At 42.2% G+C, this 21,756-nt stretch overlaps 1 protein-coding gene across 1 annotated transcript in view; it reads right to left on the bottom strand.

The window, feature by feature from the left end:
- The window catches only part of LOC306837471 (poly [ADP-ribose] polymerase tankyrase-1), a 79,453-nt gene extending 57,697 nt beyond the window's left edge, over positions 1-21,756 (bottom strand). Inside the window, exon 1 of the mRNA XM_079365169.1 lies at positions 21,670-21,756. The gene's annotated coding sequence lies outside the window, so the exon portion shown is untranslated. The remainder of the gene's footprint in view (positions 1-21,669) is intronic.

Raw genomic sequence — 21,756 nt, 5'->3', positions numbered from 1 at the left:
AGTTCAAGTGCATTAAGCAAAACACTTTAAATCTGACAATAGAGACACTGATCTGAAGTCCTTTTTGTTGTGCTATTCATAAACCTGCTTTACTTCTGAACACATTTTACAGAAAGGGCGAATAATCAAAGGCAAACAGAAAACAATAGCAGTCAAATGCTGCAGGCTCTTATTACAGTTTGCATTTTAAAAGGTGCACTCCAATTTGTCATCAAGGTAAATTGATGGAGTTCACAATAAAACTGTCTGCCAACGTCCAGCCAAGCAGCCACACACACACTGAGAAGTGATTTGAGGCGCAGTCACACAGGAAAAACAAAGTGGCCTCAGAGGCAGAGAGGAACAAGACTGAAATGGGAAATAAAGAGAAATCAAAGGCAGGCCGAGTTTGCAAATGTAATAAGGATAAATGAAAATAGGATGAGGAGGATGGGCTGTGTGTGTACATGGCGCAGGCTGAGGGGTGGGGGGTAGGGGCGAGGAGTGGAGAAGAAAGGTTACAGAGCAGAGAGGAGGGGGGGGGGGAGACAAAGGATTTGCAGATGAAAGAGAGAAGGGATGATTAGGGATCTGCAAACTGACATGCATGGATTTGACACAGTATAATTGGTGTTAGTGCGGCTAAGGCGGAACAGTCGGAGGAAGAAGAAAGGAGGGGGGGGGGGGGGGTGACAAAGAGGGGCAGAAAAATATGAATACAAAGAGAGAACAGATGAAGGGAGAGAGAAAGAGCATAAATTGGATGGTGTGGATTTCAAGAATATTTTTTCATTTCACACCTGACATATAATTCAACACATGTGCCTGTTTTCATTTTTAATTTCTATACATCATTGAAGCCAATTTAATATGTGTACTAATCATTTCAGTATTAAACCAAATACTGATGAAAAAAATCCCACACGTGACATTGTTTACCCTCCGACTAAAATTACAAACCCTTTTAACGGGGTCCAGACAACTTATTATAAATGTGCCACATTGGATTTTTTGACAAATTGCTATTATTTGTTTTTACTTTATGCTAAGCTAGTCCTGTTTTCCAGTTGTGAGAGTGACTAATAGCCGAGAGAGACTCAGTCTTCCAAAATCCATCAGATGTGTGACTTACACTGCGACAAAGAAACATACTCCAGATCATGACGCTCAGTGAGTGTGCTGTCACGCGCTGCCATAGTTTTGCTTCTAATGTTTGTCATGCTTTTGAGAGCGCGAGTGATTGTGACTCAGCGGTTTTAATTATTCTCTCTCTATCTAGCGTCTGTGGCCCACGCACACGTCAACACACAAACAGCGAGCACAGAAGAGGTTGTTTGACGAAAGGTGTTAATCTGCTGCTGCTGTAACTCATATACACCTGCTGTATACTTTACATGGAGTATTCTTTGATTTATTTTTTATGTTTTTTTTTCAAAAACCTGAATCCAGGAATAAGCCTTGTGTTTCTCTTATTTTTAAGAATAAAAGGACTAAAAAGTTAGAACCAACAAAGCAGTGATGTATAAATATATTATGTTTTAAAATGCTGAACAAAGATGACAAAAACATTGGCCTGAGGAATCGTGACGATTTCAGTTCTTTTTTTCCCCCCCCAGATTGCCAGCAGGAGTCGCCAAAGACACGTTGTAAAAAAATATCGAAAGAACGCAATCAACACGTTTAGAAAAAACCACCTCTCAGTTCTCTGTGACTGAACTCTGAGTTCAGAATTCGGGAGGCAGTAGCTCAGTCTGTTGGGATTCAGGTTGGGAAACAGAGGGTCGCTGGTTCAAGTCCCGGTGCAGACCAAAAAAAGTTATTCATGTAGTTGATGAGGTGCCAGGGCACTTCCCAAGCAATGCCGAGGTGCCTTGCTCAAAGGCAACCCGGAACCCCAAAACTATGTATAGCAGACTGTAGCAACCCCCACTCTGGCAACTCCCCGGCTACAAGACCAACATCCATATTTTGGTCCGTGTCGGGACTTGAACCGGTGAGTTACTGCTAGAGCTGCAGCTATTGAATATTTTAGTAATCGAGTATTCTATCGAATATCCCGTCGATTAATCGAGTAATCTAATAAATCATACTTTTGCTTAATTAAGACTACAGAGACCATAGACTACAGAGACCATAGACGTGTCTATGACAGAGACTGTGAGAGGACGTTGCTATCGTTATGTTAGCTGCAAACACGGAGAGAGTGAACGGAGAAAAGCCGACCGTTTGACCGGATCACGTGTTCCTGACTCGGTCGTATGGATCACGGATCAACTGTGTGCTGACTAAAAGTTAAAAGGGGCGCGCCGCGCTCGTGTGTGTGCGCGTGTTAGCGCTGAAGTGTCTGTGTGTAAGAGAGAGGAGCAGGTAGCTGCAGCTACATTAAATGTGTTTTATACTGATACCAAAGTTTTGATGATGCAAAAAAAAAAAAACTTAACGAAGCCTCGAGGCAGCGAAAATTCCTCGATGAATTTTTGTAATCGAATTATTCGAGGAATCGTTTCAGCTCTAGTTACTGCCGTCCACAAGTAAAAAAGAGCGTGTGCGTGTGTGTGTGTGTGTGTGTGTGATAGGTTCAGACAATCCTGCTGACTCCAAACAGAAGAGACAAGGACAGGTTAAAGCTTGGGACAGGCTGGCTGCCTCCTGAATGATGATATACTGTGTGTTTTTGCGTAAGACAGTGCACGTGTGTGTGTGTGTGTGTGTGTGTGTGTATGTGTGTGTGTGTGTGTGTGTCTTCGTCACTCCCTCGGCAGAGTGCAGTAGACACCAGATATCACTGTTTGAATTCCAATTACTGTAAGCTTGCAGACGTGAACTGTGTCAGTATATACATGTGTATGTGGCTGCATCACTCCATGGTGGAGCACAGGTGAGTATGAGCCAATGTCAAACTGTCCTAATACTAAATATATTATTATATATCCTGACAATGAAGCAAGAGTCTGGCATACTGTGTGTGTGTGTGTGTGTGTGTGTGTGTGTGTGTGTGTACCAAGTTGTTCTACAGGCACAGATGATGCTGACTGATGCTGACTGGACCATGAGTCGCCTCAGTGCCCAGCTGTCTGCATTTGTGTGTGTGTGTGTGTGTGTGTGTGTACGTGTGCGTGTGTCCAAATCAAATAGCATTTGTCGTAGACGTAGTTTATCTGCTGTTATACAACAACTGGCTTCGAGTCAGAAGTTGAGAGATCCACTTACAACCTCAGCAAGGTCGCAACTGCTGATCTGTGTGCTGAGACCAATCAAGAGAGAGGTACAAAGAATGGAAATTATTAAAGGAAGGTGTGTGTGTGTGTGTGTGTGTGTGTGTGTGCACTTTGCTGGCTCAGCTGACTTTACACACCAGTGGAGAATGGCCTCAACAACTGTTACTGTTAGATAGATTTTTTTTTTTGGTGTAACCCAAAGTGGGCTGCAGTGTGTTCAAAATATTGTTTTTCATGAATCCTCTGAACATTGATTCAGTTTTGTTTTTTTGTTGTTTTTTTTTATTGACAAATGTTTTCAATATTTCTTCAACCGACTCATATTTGTGTGTCACATTACAAAGTAAGGACGGAGAAAGCAAAAAAGCTCTCACCACGAAATGGGCATGAACAGACGCACCCACGGTTGAGAAATGGGTCGATGTCATCCAGTGATGGAGAAACTCACTTTTAATACGGATTGAACGCGAGAAGTTTCAAAAGTAGCTGGACACGTTGGACCACTTATGAATCCTCATCAAATTCTAATACAACCAATCTGCAAAAAATAATAATAATAAAAAAAAATAATCATTCTCGCTATGGGTGGTGATAAAACACAATTTGTTGTGCGGCACAAGTGATGACTCTGATTTGAAAGTCTCTCAATCTTTTAAATCAAATTATTTCTCAGAACATGAAGATTTACGATCGTAAACTTGGGTATACGTTTACGCGAGAGTATATTTACTTTATAATAAATATACTCTACATTGATTTTCCTTTACTGATTCATTGGTTTGCCTGTAAAGTGTTTGTAGGTGTGCATGTAGAGAACTTCTTTTCAAGGCTGCATAAACACACTGAAATGAAAATGAAAGATATGGCAAAGGAGACGTAGTAGACGAGTGTAGGAGCGTCAGAGGAACTTTTAGACGGTCAAGAACGTGCGACTGCTTTCCTGTAATGCGTACAATGAAAGTACCTCATATTTTACCTGAGTGTTTAAGTTTATCCATCTAAGTGGGGACATGTACATGTAACCGATCATATTCGCTTACCCATCTCGGCAGACTATTTTCACCTCGGCATACAAGAACAACCGTGTCTTATACCTTTTTCTTTGTTCTCTTTACTTTCTGAAAAAACAACACGTTTCAACATTACTCTGAATAAAACAAAAAAAAGGAGGGATGGATAATATGTCACTTCCTATAATCTATTTTCCGATATTAGGAATATTTATTTTTTATTTTTCCCCGATAATTCCAGTTTGACATATAAAGATAACCGACTACAATGGTGTTAATTTACTCATTAAAAAGCGCTACCTGTCTGAGAACTCGGCTACTTACCGTAAATTCCGTACTATTGAGCGCACCTGGATATAAGCCGCACCGGCTAAAAATAAGTAAATAAATGTATTTGTACATATATAAGCCGCACTTGATTATAAGCCGCAGGTGTCCACGCTATAACAAGAGCTATTTACACAGACGTAGGCTACCGGTAACATTCGCAAATACTGTAGCGTCCGTACGGACGTTAAAGGACGACGAGAGCGTTCAAATAATAACTTTTAATAACCCGATCACTGTCGGCCGTGACCACGCCGTTTACAGCAGAGAGCAAAACCATAACTTGCCGTAACAATCCAACTCTCTCCCCCAGCGTTCTCTCATACAGCCACTCAACACGTTCTCGCTGGTGCATTCACTGACTCTCCACATAATCGGAATTATGAACACATTATCAACTACTGACTTTACAACATGAACCGTTACAATACGAAGCCTAGCCGACGGTGTCTGTAACACGGCTGATGAAAAAGATGACCGTAATATATTTCACAAGAAAAAGTCCATCCATTCACTGCCTCAGAATGACTTCATTACTCACTTCCTCAGTCTCTGTTGTCGCTGTCAGTGTCATCTTAACGTGCAGCAGCTCTGTTAGCTTCTTTGACAGCCAGGTCGATCGCCTTTAACTTGAAAGCTGCATCATATGTATTTCTCCGTGTGTTTTCCATCATGAGGGTGCGTGCATGAAGCGCAAAATGACTGATATTAAGATCCGACGTGACGAAGTCAAATGTTTTTGCGGCAGAAGCTCATTGTCCCCCATAAAAAATCCATGCATTAGCCGCACCGGAGTAGAAGCCGCAGTGCTCGAAGTGTGAGAAAAAAGTAGCGGCTTATAGTCCGGAATTTACGGTATTTAAAAAAATAAAAGTAAGCAAATTTTTCAAATTTCTGACCTGATAAAAGGTTTCAATCTGTGAGGTAAATCTGTGATTGATTCAACAGAACATAATGTTTTCTTGATTTACTGTTCTGGGACACAAAATATTATTTGTTATTTCAGTTTGTTTAATCTACCCGTCACCTTGGCTGGTCAAGAAGTTCATTTGGGATCCTGTCAGTAATATGTTGAGTGTCAGCAGCTGGAGAGCAGATGTGGCTGGTTGTAACAAGCAGCGTTACCATGGCAGCTGTGGAGACCAAGCCATCCTAACAAGCAAGTTTGTAGCTCCGCTCGCCCAAAATGAATGTAAGAGCCAAAGAGATGAAAGAGGTGCACAAATGTTTTAATGAAAAAATGAATTTAGGATTTTTTTATTTTGTTTTAGTCATATCTTTACTTCAGTCTCATTTTGTAAAATAAATCGTATCGTGAACCCAGTCTCGTAAACCGTATCGAGAGTCGAGTGAGTCGTTACATCCCTAGAGCAGAACAACGTCATCAAATTGCAATTTGAAAGAACGCGCCTCGCAAAGTTTCGGAGAGGAGGGGGAAAAAAAAGAAAAAAAAGCTGTCCAGCGGGTTGCATTAGCACCACGTCAAACTTCAACTCAACAGGCATTTGGAAACCGCATCAAAGTTCACAAGGGACAGCCAAAAGGTTGAAGCATTGGATGGAAAATAAAGCTTAAAGCATCACCAGCTCTAAACACCAGCTCACTATCTCACTACTCCATAGAATGAACAGCACGTAAAAAAAAACAGCTCATAAGATGCTTGTTTAAAAGCTTTAATCGTTGGTTATTTTTAAGCCGAAATAAACAAGGGCTGGTCAGCTACATGCGTCTACTGTATGTTGTGCCTCATTGGTCATCTGCAGAGATTCAAAGTGATGCGTTTGGCTCGAGTTTGTGACCATCCAATCATCATCATGTTCCTTTTTGTTCTCTGAGTCCTATCTCCTGATGAACGTCATTAGTATTGGAATTAAACCATGCTATTACCATTTGCTATTGCAGATTATGCTCAAACAATCCATTATTGGGGTCCTCAGGGGGGCTTTCACATTGAGGCGTATTAGTCCATTTTGTACCCTGGTGTGATGCAAAATGGTTTCTAAAATGAGCACCATCGGCAGCTCCAGCTCCCATCAAATGAAATGTCAGACAATAAGATGTGTTTAATGCCTTTTTCCTGGCCCCTCGGTCATGGTGGACATCTGAAAAGGCTTCTTTCCCCCACACAGCTGGAGCAACTTTGCTGTACGAGAGACTTGCCAGGATAACACTGATCATCATTCATGATGGTATCAGGGACGTAGCTGGAATGTCCTAGACAGTATGGATTTCCTTTACCATTTAAAAAGGAAAGGAGGATGTCATAGACACGCCCACTTTATCGGAGCTAATTGTTAAAGAATTCACGTTAGCCGAGGAGAAATGAATCAGATGAGAAAACACAACAGACTCTCTGGATCGGATCCTCAGCAGTCTGACGGCCACACATGCTGGTCCAGCCCACTCAGCACAATGACTCATGGTCAGAGAAACCAAAAAGCCCAAGATTTCACCATCCAACAGATATACTAGAACTTCAGTGAGGGACGATCTACGGGCTGATTGTATCCCACTTAGAGGAGACTCTGATCTTATAGAGAACACGTTGGTTCATGTACAAAACTGGTTTTCTGAGGATGTAGTGTCATTCAGACACTTCGCATGAATAGCAAAAGACTTACGAGTTAAAAGAATTTAAAATAGCTGCAAGGGACGCAATACTTTGATTTCAGGTAAGTAGGTATGTAATTTCATTTTTTACTATTATCATTAGATGCAGGGGGGGGGGCTGAATACAGAGAACGGAGAGGATGCTACTTTTAAAGTCATGCTAGTTTTCAATAATGACCTACCGTGCCTTTAAATTCAGTTTTTCAATCCATCCAGTTTTGCAGGAGACATCTGCATCCAAGGATACCGATTGTTTGTACTCGTTTCTTTTTGGTCATTTAGTTTAGTTGAGTTCATTATCTAAATTCTGTCAGTCTGTGGTGGAGGAGAGCAGCCATGTGGAAAACTAGTCCACTGCGGGAAAATGGCCCAAATGTGGTGAGGGAACTTTGAGAGTGCGTCACGCACAATAAAAATAAAATAAATACAGTCAGTTCACTTCTCTTGCTGGGTCGTTTTGGAAATGGGGTTGGGTGGCTCATTTATCACCTGGGACTAATCGAAGAGCAGTCATTGAGGTAATCAATGAGCTTGTCACTGATAGTGTGTGTATGGGGGGGGGGCTCCACACTTGGCCTTGCAACCACAGGATATCACACTTTTTCTCACACACACACTGAAATGTGCACACAGGTGCCTGATTGCCTTTCGCTTCGGCTGCAATAGAAGGACGAAGCTTTCAGGGCAGCTACAGATGCTCTTTGTCTTCAAGATTAGGCTCTTAACGTACACCAATCAGAGCTGGCCTCGCTTCCACTTTCTTTGAATTCACTCAAAGTCACATCAATTCCTCTCTCTTGTTTGTCTGTCACATGAGCCAGTGAGCATCATCATCTGTTCTCCTTTCCTCCTCTCTCTCTTTCTTTCATTTCCCTCTTTGTATTTGTTCACTTCCTCAACATCTATCCATTTCCTCCCTTTATTCCATTGTTTATTGTTTTCCACTGCGGCTCTCTCTCACCCCTCCACTCATTCATCGACTTACTCGCCGTCTTCCTGCTCGCCGACTCTTTAATCTCCCATCATTTTTCAGCCATCGATTGTGCGAGCGCATGCTGGCTACATTTCTATGCAAACGCTGCATGCCCGTCACAAACCTTTCCTCAAACAAACAACTGAAGAAGTGTCTCCAGAAAGAGATTTGTCAAATCGAGCATGGCAGCCAATACATCTTTAATGGAGAGACACATATTCTGTACGAGTACACCGCTTCAAACTGTTTTGTTTCTTCAATAGCTATGTAGCAGAAGCAGCAGCAGGGACAAGCTTTTCCCATAGCTTCTTCGTTTTGCATTTTGAGCTTGAAAAGCAGCACAGGAGGAAGACGAGCTCTAAAGCCCCGTTTCCACACAGCGGTCCGGTACAGATCGGTACAGTTTGGTACGGTTTGGTTCGGTAAAGCCTGATCTCGTTTGTGTTTCCACAGCCACCCGTGCCCTATTTGGTAGGCGGTGTGTCAGCCGGATGTCGATAGCCGCATCAGCTATGTAATAGCATCACATGATAGCAGCTAACCGCTAACTAATAAATTCAACGAAGGGGAAAAACGTGACACAAACAAACGCTGGAAGACATCCAGCTGTTCCTCTACTTTATCAGTGACAGAGTCAGTTATTTGGGAATCTTTCCTGGAACTAGTCTATGGAAACTAAATGCGTGCCGTACCGAGATGAACCGAACCGGACCGCTCGGTGGGAATGGGGCTTGAGTGTCTCACAGAGATGGAAGCCATCTCTTCAGTTATCAGGCGGCTCTCCGCTGGACTCCTCGACGCAGACACACTCTTATTAAGAATAGACTTAAAAATGTACTTTTTGATAAATCTTACAGGTAGGCCTGGGCAATAACGATAATTATCACAATATAATTATTCTTAGAATAAATAAAAAATGTTGGTAAAAGTTCGATAGAATTACACCTCTAAATACACCACCTATCCACGGGGAAACGGGGGGCACTAATGCGCATTGAACGCTAGTTGTCACCGCACATTAAAGAGAGGAAGAAAAAGTCGACGGACAGCCAATCATGTCGCAGGGATATGGGTAGGCGGGCTTACAGACGTTCAGAGCGGAATGAGCATTAGCACAGCCAAAATTAGCATTAGCCACATTGATGAAAGCGATGAGCATGACAGCTCAAAGCAGCAGAAAACATCGTCGACAAGACGACAAGAAAGGACGCTCGACTGAAGGAGTTTAAAAACATTTTTGGATATTTAGAGTCTGACAAAAACGAGTAACATGCTCTGTTAACTGTGCCGAAGACGAGCGCAGCTAAAACGTGCAACACTACCGACCCTTCACAATATGAGATATCTTGTTTTTATTGACTCAAACTCATAGTTCTAATTTAATCTAATCTAATTTACTTGAAGTTCAAATCAGTGTTCTTGTCTTGATGTGAGGAGCAACTGTTGTCTGTGTTTTGTCTCTCTCTCTCTTACCAACTGTCGAATATCTCGATTTGATGGTGCCTTCTGCGGTAGAACAGTCTTTCACTTTCTTCAGGTTTGGACGCTCACATTTTCCCAGAGGGTAAGATATTCCAATCACGGGACATGGCTTCACTGTCTCAGTTTCTGTAAGCCACTGTGAAGTCATTACGAGTCCTCCGTGCATGTAGATCTCGTCATGGTGAGTTGTTTTGAGCTAACTTGCCGACGGGAGACATTGAAAGAATGTCACAGAGTTCTAAAGGCTTCCACCGAGCAAATATTCTTGCTTTCAGGTTGAGCAATCTTCTGCAGTAATTTGCAGCGGGCTGTTCACTTCATCAATGTGTCTGAGCACAGAGACATTGCGTTTTTCAAGGCACTGCTGTCAGTAGTCCTGTCGGTGACTGTCAGTGGCAAGTCGGTGATTGCAGCCCTGAGTTTCAGTCATAAATTATCCTGGCAGGTGTTTAGATGTGACACAGATCCAACATAAATAAAAAAGGAAGTAAATGTTGGAGAAAAAAAAAAATCTCAAAATGGTAACAAAGCAGAGAATGATAGAAAAAGAGCATCTTTGTTGCAAAGCAGCGTCACTGAATGCCGTTTTATTCTCTGCAGATTCTTTTTTTTCCCCCCCCCGCTCATCTCCACTTGTCTTTTCAGCTGCAGCGTTTCCAACGGTGACAGCCTATTATTGCCTTTGGTAAGTCACTCTAGAGGATGAAAAGCTAACTATGACAAGATGACACGGGGGATTCTTGACAAAAAAAAGAAAGAGAAAAAAAAATTCTTTGTTCGTTCACTCTGCAGGTTCTGCAGAGTTTTAAGACAGACTGGAGACAATGACAGATCCAAGATCCAGCTGGACCATGATGGAGAAACACTGTCTGACTGAAATATAAAAAACACTTTAGGAAAATGAATCATATAAAAATCTGATTTTTTGTAAATTGAATGAAGGTCTGTTTAAAGTTGGACCGTTTAAATGTGAGCGTTGGACGGATTAGTTATGCTTTGTTTGTTTACGTGAGATCGATCCTTTTGTTTTCTTCTTCCAAGCAGGAAACGAATGTGCCAACTAAATTAATTTGCCTCCAGAGCTTATTAATTCAGTCGTTACAGAGTTAATAAGATAACACAATAAGGTCACTGTTCTTGTGAAGTATTAGGGTTCATAAAGGAGAGATCACTGAGAGTTTAACTAGAGTTATTATTCATTCATCACAATGTGATCCGCAAACATTTTCTTCAGTTTAAAGCTGCGATATGAACTGAACCACAGTTTACTGTTGCTTCAGCACAACAGTGGAAACCATGCAGCATGTAGCCGGGGGATCCTAGACTAAGCTACAAGTTCATGCTACAATATTGTGTTACTCTTTCAATAAGAATAAGATCTACGTTATTAATGCTCTGCTCAAGGACAATTGGGCAAGTGCTCAGGGGAGTGTACTGGCAGCCTCTTGAGCCACCAGAACAATTTCCAGACATGGTCCGCGACCCTCAAGTCCCTCCAGACTGAGCTCCTGCTGACCCTGGCACTTGTTGAGTCTGTGTCTGCTTTCATTTTCATCAAAAATAATAAAAGACAAAGTAAAGCAAAGTCGGTTTTTCTCTGCGAAACTGAAGGCGTTTCTTTTTTTTTTAATTCAATCCCTGAGATCGCTTTCATTTAATCAGCCAACAACTGAAGACTTGTCTGTCAATGGTCATTCAGAGCACACATCCTGAGGCCCCCCAACCCCCCCACCCCCACCGCTGTATCTCATACTGATGTTCACATCGGAGTTTACCTGCATTGATATGACAACCGACAAGACGAGTGTTGAGTTTGGTTCAGCTTCAACGAGCAGCTTTAGCGTGAAAGACAACAAGACGCATCAGAAACCAAAGTTACCATTTTGGTGAGACTGCCTGGACTTGGACAGTGTCATCCTTGTACGTCGGTATCAAGGATTACACGTTCTTTTTTTTTTTTTTTATTCTGAAGAAAATCTTGTATCTCAAATAGAAAAAAAAAAAAAAAAAAAAAAAAAGTTTGAAATGACATCGGAAAGCAGATTAGTGTGCAAAACAGAAGGCGGCAGGAATAACAAGTGTGTGGATATGCGGGTGTGTATTGGTGTTGACTGTGATCCAGAGTGGAGAATTGATCTCTCTGAGGCTGCGAAGCTGCTAGTCTGTGAATACCAATCAGAGGTAATTAAAAGCAGCTAATGGACTCTGGCTTCTCACTCTGTGACTCTCCTCTGTCCCTGTGCCATCTCCTTCTCCGTTTAGGCCGAACTGAGCTCATTCCCTCGTCTTCTGATTTTTGAAATAATCAATTTATTTATTGCCCAAGGATGAGAGCCTTCATAAAGTCAATATAACCTTTGACATGTCAAGCAAAGTAATTCAAAAGAATCCCTTGGTATTTCCACAGGCCCACTGCGAGGCCGAGGTTCAAACAGCCAGGTGAAATGACTTTAAGCCATAGTCGCCTCTCTGTTATTTCATGTATTAGCATTGTTACAGGCGCCTACTGTATTAACCAGCTGGAAGAGTTCATAAGTGACTCAGCCAAATGTTTGGCTTGGGGCTACATTGTTCATTTTGACCATGTAAGCATTTAATCAGCATCCTTTTGAATCGGCCTAAAACTTCATATTCAGTCAACATGCTCATGCTATCGTCAAAAAATATGTACTCCAAATAAGGTGCGTGTGGAAAGGAAAACAATCTGTAGTTTCAGAATGTGAGGAAATGAAAACATTGTGGGCTGTGTGCAGCCTTTGGCAGAGTTAGTTTTGTGGACATGATAAACAGTTAAAAAACATAATCACAATATCACAAATGTCAGCATATTGCAAGAAAATACATATATATTACATACATACTATATAATAATATAGTATGTATGTAATATATAATATATATAATAATATATATAATATATAGTAATATATATTAATTATATTAATATATATTATTATTAATAGATATATATATTATATATTAATAATAATATATAACTACATACATATATAATACATGATATTATTGCGGGTATATATAACCACAATAATATCATATCGTGACTCAATTATTTTGATCATGTAGTACTGTGGGTCCTCTAGTGATTCCCACCCTGAGTGCTTTGTCTCAGAACGTCGTGTATTAGGCGTTAAAACCCCTCGCCCTGATTTCAGGATGTGAGATATTTAATGATCAGCACACATTGACGCGTCCAGAATCGTCTGCACAGTCACAAGCAATTGTACAGTGTATAATTGTACAGCATATAATTGTACAGCGTATAATTGTATAGCGACATCAGAATAGGGGCAGAAATCTCCTTTCAACTCAGGCTCTCATTGGCCATTAAGACACTCCCATTTACTGTTCCAAGCCGATACAGTAACAACCAAGTGGCGTGTCAATTAGAGAGTGAGGTCGCCATGTCGGACAAAATGAAGGGTTTTTTTTATTTGACTAAATCGGACTTAAATACAGTAAAATATCATGATAGCGGCAGCCAATTTAAAGCAATACGAGGACGAATGTGGATATAATGCGTTTAATATGACATTTGGAACACTGGGATTTCAGGGGATGCAGCAGGATTGGTTTTTTTATTGAAACATTATGGCCAAAACAGCGTTAATGTCCAGTAATTTAGTTATTTGTTTGTCGTTGGTCTGACAGATGTGGAGATTGTGGCTGCTGTTTTAAGTTGGACCTCGGAGTGGTTTAGGTGGTCGTTATTGCAATGAGCAAAGCTTCCACAGGATGTTTGACGTACACGATCTTGCGTATAAAGAACACCAATGGATCGCCAACGGTTTTTAAAGCAATGTTATTTTTGTTTATACAACCTTACACAGCGGCTTTCATTCAATATGCAATGGTATTTATTTCTTGTAAATACTTTCATAATCCCCCACCACCACATGCTCAAAGTTAAACCCACGCACTTTTTCTGTCATCAAGCCTGAGGTACCTCTAAACCATGTTTTTTCTTCTGTAGAAATTAGAATTAGTATTTTAAACTCAGCCATTTCTTTTATCATAAAGACACAGCTTTGAGAGACTATCACATCAACAACCACTGTCAGCTTAGTTCTATAACGTTTATACAAGGCTGGCATTTGATCAACACACCGTGTCAGTCGAAAGATATTTTGACAAGGTCCGATTTTTCTAATCATATTTGCTCGTCTAATATTACACTGGAACGGTGTAACTGTGAGATTTAAAACGGATTAGTCAGAGTGAGACATCTGAAGCGGGGAGCAGAGAGAGAGAGAGAGAGAGAGAGAACAAATGACAGAAGTCAGAGAGGAAAGATGGAGAGGCTGATTGGTATGGAGCTTGAGACGGGTGAGAGACGGCAGGGGGCAAAGGGACAAAGAGAACAGATGACGTGTCAGAGGGACAGACAGCGACACTGAGGCTGGTGTCAGGCTCATAGTAGGATGGGGCACATGCTGCACTTGCAAGCTCATTAAACAACAGAGCAAATGACGAGTGAAGAAGGAACAAAAAAAAAAAAGTAATGGAGAGACGAGGGGACAGAATTGTCAAGAACTGAAGCAAGTTGATGAAAGTGTCCTAATCGAGGTTTTCCAGCCAGAGGAAGATCAGTCACTAATGATGGGAAAGAGGAGTCTCCCAAAAAAAATCCATCTTGTTTTCAAAATGAATTCTCTCTCGGCTATTAAGAACACTTCAGTGTTTCTCTCCAATACTTATCCGAAGTATAATATTTGAAAAATATTTCAGTATTTATAGCCTCTGGTCATCCTATGATGGTTTATGGAGCAGAAAAAAAAACCCTGTGTTTGTCGCTGATAGCAGGAAAGGGTCAAAGGGATTATAAGTGATTTTGAATGCAGCATTGTCGTTGCAAGTTGTTCTTTTCCAGCATCTAACCCCACTCTGACTGCTAAGATAAGACTGTACTTTACTGAACACCAGAGGGGGACGGACTGTGAGTGTCTTTGTTTCCAAGCAGAGGGAGTGAAGACGTTGGGAGAAGCTAAACATCAATGTCAACTGACAAGGCACACTAATATTTCTGGGTTTTACACTAATGTGACTCTGCGAGTGTCTCAAGCCTGTTGTTTACAAGCTGTTTGCCTGAATGTGTATTCAACTGGTGCCATGATGTCTTTGTGCTGTGGCTAAACGGCTTCCCAGTTGAGGTACGTTTGTGAAGTTTCAAAAGTAAAAAAGCTAGCCTGCGGAGCTACAAGGCAAGAGACAACGTTTCAGCGTCAAATGGATTTATGCATTTATTTTACATGAACATTTATGTAAAATTGAGCCCTGACATTCTGCACCTGGTAAATCTACTTAAGATGAAACACTGATGACAGTGATAACAGTGCAGCGTGTACATATGTGCAGGGATGTACATTTTGCTTCATGATCGGTCACTCTCTTTTTCTCCTCATCGTCCTCGTCGCAACAATTCTCACAAAACCTTAAAGAATCGGACGAGCTAGCTCCTTCCTGGAACTGAAGGTTTCTGTGTGAACCCGTCTCGTCAGATGACTTCAGCCCGCTGCTAAAGTTACGTACTGCAGTAGACAGGCGATCGGGCCGCGTTCTGAGAGACGTCATTCTCCCTGTGGAGTTACTCATCTCTAAAATCAACCGTTAAACTTTTATTCTGAGGTGGAAAAGTTACAGGAAACCCTTGAAAAACAGGCTTTTTTCACCTCAACGGGCCTTTTCCTGGATAAATAAAGGTTAAATAAAAAAATAAAATAAAAAACAAGTATGTTTGCTTGTTTTATTAAAATGTCCCGTATGTTTTTTCTGGTTTTAGATGCTGTTTTCCAGGTGTCTTGTGCATGTTTAGCCACATCTATGTAATTCAATGTCCGCAGAAAACGTGACCTCTCCTTCCTCCTTCCTGTTAGCAGTAGCAATGGTAACGCTCGGTCCCGAGCTCCCTTTGTTGGAAATTGTCAGTGTGACATCACACTGTGATGATGTCATTGATCCAAGCCCCATTGGCTCGTTGTAGCAAGCACAAGCTCACGCAGGTAAAAGGGGCGGGACATTTCCGAGAACAATAATGAACGTCTGACCAATTACGAGAGAGCACATTGGCCAACCAATCAGATCAGACTTGGCACACGTAGGGACTTTTATTTATTTTTTCTCTTCAGGGGGGGATTCTGGGCGTTAGAAATACAAAAAAAACAGACACTTTTTACGAACATTAGCGATTGTGAACGCACTTTAGCAAACATAAAATACATAATAACCCAATAAGGGCATAATATGGAACCTTTAAGGACTTTTGTGAAATAGTTTGAGTGCACATTCTTCTCAAAATGAACTGAATTGTTACTAAACAAATGCTAATTTGTAAAGCATTCTTTGATATCCTCATGTTGACGCGGGAATATGAATCAGGTGCAAACATGTCAGCGTTGCTCAGATAAATACCGTGTACCACCAGTGCTCCACTTTAGCTTCAGGAGCCAGCGAGCACTTTGTGATACGCTTATCTCGAAGCAAATCTGTGTAAGCCTTCGCTTGTTACCTGAAAATAGAAATGTTCATGAACTTGAGACTCTGAACAACACTATGGTGAACGAAGACATGTCTTACCTGCAGGATTTTTCTTCAGCTTTGATGGATTTCTATTCTTTGCAGTTTATTCATTTCGCTCTTGTAGTTTTCTAAAAACTGGTGACAGGCTTAACGGCACAATTAGCCGTGTGTGTATAAAGGAGCCACACACTGGAGACTGAACAAAGCTTTGTAACTACACACCTCACGCCTCGTTCTGCTCTGACGTATGTTCATCCTGATAAGGTAAACACAACGTGTCACAATAACACTTCATTAAAATGCAGTGTGAGTGGTGTTCAAAGATAAAAAAAGAAAAAAAGAAATAAAGAAATTATTTCTCCGTCTTCTCTTTTCACATCTCCGGCTGCTGACAAGGAAAAGGGAGGCCATCATTTCTGAGAGCAATTTGTCGGATGTGGCCGGGCAGTAAGGCTAATTTATGGGTCAATATAAACCTCCATCACAGCAGACTGAAGCTGAGAGCTGCAGCAGAGACGAGGAATGGAGCAGAACCTCTAAATCTTAAGACAGAACACATAGGAAAGGCACATGCAGAGTGTCACCACACACACACACACACACACACACACACACACACACACACACACACACACACACACACACACACACACACACACACACACACACACACACACACACACACACACACACACACACACACACACACACACACACACACACACACACACACACACACACACACACACACACACACACACACACACACACACACACACACACACACACACACACACACACACAGGCACACACACAGGCTTTTTTCCTCAAAGACACTTTTAAAGCCTTGCTCACATTTGGGCTGCCTTAACCAAAAGCTGACCACACCAGTAATAATGAAATTGTCTGGAAGAGCTTTGCATTAACTGCATCACTGCCTGCAATAATTACAACGGTGGAATTACTCCAGGGTGGCTCCGGGTGAAACGACAACGTAACAGGATGATAGTTTAGGTAATTAGTGTTGGCCATTAAAAGCATCGCTCACTTTTCTAACGAGACGCGGTAAAGTTGTCAGTTCTGAAAGCAGGAACAGCGCTGCACAGAGAGACGGGCCGCGCTGTGACGTGGTGTCATGGATCTACTGGGGTTTTTTGTATTTTTTTCCCCCCGTTAACTTCACCGTTTCACCCGAGTGATTCATGGGGTCGCCGCAGAAACAGCAGGCGTTGAAAATGGAGGAGCTGTGCTTGTGAGTGGGTCTCTGTTGCCGTTTTCATGAAGTGCTCAAAATGCACCCGTCTGCTTCAGTCGGAGGCTGCAGCAGGGTGGCAACGAGGAATATTCAGCCATCTTCTAAATTGAACTTGATCTGTGTTTGGATCCATCTCGCCTTGTTCACTTGTATTTGATCTTGCATGCTGGCTCTTTGACAGGGATTAATGAACTGAAACATGACCACACATAATCTGCATTTTTTACTTGAAGAATGTCTGTAAGCTTTGGATCTTTGGATTTTCATTTTCAAATACATATTCTTAATAAACCCAAACCATGTGATGGACGTAGCTCTCACCCACTTGCTCTCAGCTCCCAGGTGACAAAGATGCACACGGATTGAAGAATCATCCATCCGCTTACATTATACTGTATATATTGCAGGTCATGGTGTTTAAGGGGATTTGGATCTGTATCATGTGCAGGGATGATGTCTTCATTCGAAATTAACCCAACACAACAGTCGAAATCTGAGCGGCTGTATGATCACGGATTTCCGCAGAAAAAACTTTGGATCGCTGACATAGTATGAAAAAAGCGTAGCTCTACAGAGTACACAGAAAACTTTGACTGGATGATTGATTGAAATAATAAAGAAAAAAGTGTAACATCCAAGCAGAACCACGTGGGGTTTATCCAATGACTGACATTTACCAAAACTAGAGATAATTATGTCCTCGCATCACGGCCTTTGAGTATCTAAGTGAGTTACATGATTTCGAAAAAACCAAAACAAGAATCGTGTCAACATTCTGTTTTGACATTGGCATGATGTAGGAAGAAGTAACTTGCGCACCTGGGGCCCCGTTTACACGGAGACGCTGTGACAGAAACGCATCCACACGACCCCACTCCGGATTCGAAGCACAGACCGTCTACACGGCAGGTCTTGCCTGAGTGAAAACGATGTAGTTCTCACGTCCGATCAGTAGTGGGCAGTGGAACTTTACAACGCGACACTCACCAGTACAACCACTTCCTCCACAACATCCTCTTTAGCAGCTAGTTCTCTCAAGTCTTATCTAATTGCTGCGTATGGTCGCCCTGTGCTTGGGTAAAGGTTGAACTATCTGCCGCAAGTGTTCGATGCTCTTTCGGAGGCGACATACACGATGCATCATATCAAGGTTCTGTTTATACAACGCGAATAGCTGCTGAAGCACATAGCACAACTGAATCCGCCGCCATTGTTGTTATGTTTGTTCTCGACTACTGCGCATGTCCAAATGTATGGGGGGGAGGTGTGGTGAGGTCATCACAGCCAGAGAGTCCGCTCCGTTTCATTCACATGGCTGCGATACGCCCCCGGATCAGTTTCGCTCCACTCTGGAGGTCCAATTCAAAAGCTTGCGTTTTCACACCCGTGAAACACCGACGCCGTGTGAACGAAAGGCCAATCCGATACTCAACTGTTTCGTTTTACTGTCACAGCGTCCTTAATTGCCTCTATGAGAGTGTGTGTGTGTGTGTGGCTGTGTGTGTGTGTCAGGAAGTGCTCACTCAGCAGTATCAGAGAGTAAAACTATATTAGTATTTTCACACGCTCATCTTAGCCCCCGAGAAACGGCGTAGCTGGTCGAAGACTTCACTGGCTGCTTTGTTGACTCTTTTGAATTCTCAGCTCCGTTTTTCGATTTACAGACTTCCGAGCCAATTTTTGGTCCATCTTTCACGCTCTGTCGTGACCTCTGCGAGTGTGGACCATCAATAAACAAACAACCAGAGAGCTCCAGTGAGTGCACTCCAATTTGTAAGCAGCAGTGTGAGTGAGTCTGTCTCTGTCTGTCTGTTTGTTGTTGACACCATTAGCTGCCTGGCATTATTACAGTCGATATAATATAAAACACACACACACACACACACACACACACACACACACACACAAACTGACAAACATATACGAACAAACATTTCAGCAAGTAAGCAATGTTTAGTTAGCATTTTAAAGGTCCCATATTATGCCCTTTTTGGGGTTCATATATCTATTTTATGTGTCTGCTAAAGTGCGTCCACAATCGCTCATGTTCAAAAAAGTGTTTTCATGTTCTGTCGCTCCGTGCAGGCTCTCTCTCACGTGTGCCAAATATGATCTGATTGGTCGGCCAAGCGGCTCTGCTGTAATTGGTCAGTCGTTCGGCACGGTTCTCAGAAATGTCCCGCCCCTTTTATACATATTGGGAATGCAGACTATTGCTCTGAGCGGAGCCGCGTGAAGCCTGTGATTGCCAAAACGAGCCAATGGGCTTGAATCAGTGACATCATTGGAGTGTGATGTCACACGCCAATTTTCAACGGGAGGGGCCGAGCGTCACATGCGGCTATTGCTACTGCTAACAGGAGGACGTAGGAGAAGGAGTTTGAGTTTTTGCAAACAGATTAGCCTAAACATGCACAAGACACCTGGACAACAGCATCTAAAACCAGAAAGGAAAGAAAAATATGGGACCTTTAAAAAGGTAATTCTATGAAATGATATCAACTGTATCACTCCGATCATTAATCAATGACTTTAATCTTACTGTTCCATGACAGCTCCACTGTTCAACTTGTATCACGGGTGACATGGAGACTAAGTAAGGGGCAAACTGCAATATATGCGGCAATAATGAATCATTCTTGCAACAAACTGCCTCATTCATATGCTGGCTAGCAAGGACAATCATTTTTCAGGGGATGACTGCAGTCAAACCCCTCCATTGCTACACCGTTTTTCCTCGCTGGGAAATTTCCCCCGTTAAGTTAATCTCATTTATAGCAGAGAAGCCTCAAACTGGGAATTGATGATGTAAAAACAGGATCGGAATTGCAAACCTGATTTAGAGCTTCTATCAAGACCCATGGCGGTGCAGTGAACACAGGAAGAGATGCGACATCTGAAATTCTCTTTACGACTGTAAACAGGACTTAATAGGTTCACCATCAACCGTGCCGTTTGCCTTTCCCGGCTGTAAATAAAACCTGAGACGAGATGAGGGCTCACAGCTCCTCAACGTCAACTCTTACGCTCATGCGGCGAACGCTGACGGCGCTGCGCGGCAGAAAGCAACAACAGGTCAATAATCAAATTTGCCCAAAAATTCATAAAAATAATCAAATAAAAAGGATGCGTCTGCAGGTTTCTGCTGTCTAAGGAGAAATTGAAAAAATATATATCTCTCAAAAAATTGAACAGACGTATTTTTAATTAGGTCCTGGTTGGAAAGCTGTAACTGTGTCCCAGTGGTCCCTCTACAACTGAGTTTGTGTAATGAGTCCTGCTGCCTTTAAGTGCCTGTAACAATGAAAGGACCAGTAATTAGTCTGGGTTTCACTGCAAAGTTTAAGAGCCCCATGTAGGCCACTAAAGTGCTTTTTTTTTTCTTGGGTGCGTGTGCTTCTGAGAGTGTAAGAGCCCCTTTCAGCGTTTCATAATGCAGTGACATTTTGTACATTTTAATGGGAAGAGCAGGATATTAATGATCTTTGAATTCGAACGATTAGCTTTCAGCACCTTTCGTCTCGAAGTGACACAAGTGGCATTAAACCAAGTGGGAGAATGAAGATGATTATGAACCCCTCACCTGTGATAACACACCGGTATCAATCTGTCTGCCGTCCCAAGCGTCATTAAAAAAAAAAATAAAGAATTCAGATTTAAATTACAATGGCTGAATGGTGAATGTCCGCAGCTGTGTGTCGCTGTCGTGGTTATTCCTCTTTTTAGGAAGTCGTAAAAGGAAGGACGCAGGAATAAAAAAAAAAAAGGGAAGCAAACAGAAAACCCCCACACAGCTCAGAGAACACTAAAGAAAACAAATCAGAGCAGAGAAAGCAGAGACACTTTTGTGACCCCTTGTTTAGAGGCGGAGAGAAAAGCGAGAAACAAACGTGATGTTTGTGCCTGAATGACGGGGGGGGGGGGGGGGCTGCACAGCCTTGTGTAAAGAAGAGCACCGTGGATTGAAAACGAGACAACAAAAAAAAAGGTGATGCTGTCAGCAGCCTCGGACCAAATGAGAAATGTTTCATTTTTGGCAGAAAGTTGTGTCGTCAAATACTGGCATTAAGAAGAAGCGACGCGAGGGGAGGAAGGGGAAAAAAAAGAGCGACCGAGAGAGAGAGAGAAACAGATAAAGCAAATAAGAAACTAAGACCAGGAGAGGTGTAAACAAACATGGACAATCTGTGACAGACAGAAATAACAGACATGTGGAAAGCTGTAAGAGTGCTGTTTGACACGCTGTACGAGTGTGATGTTTGACGTTGACGGGACACTGACCTGTAAGCACGGCTTTGGCCGAGGGTTCAGCGAGGTCCAGGGCAGACTTGCCGTCCGTATTGCGGATGCTGGGGTCGGCTCCGTGCT

Source organism: Symphodus melops (genome assembly GCF_947650265.1).
Source record: "Symphodus melops genome assembly, chromosome: 16".
NCBI classification, from domain to species: domain Eukaryota; kingdom Metazoa; phylum Chordata; class Actinopteri; order Labriformes; family Labridae; genus Symphodus; species Symphodus melops.
This window is presented reverse-complemented; position numbering and strand designations above follow the sequence as displayed.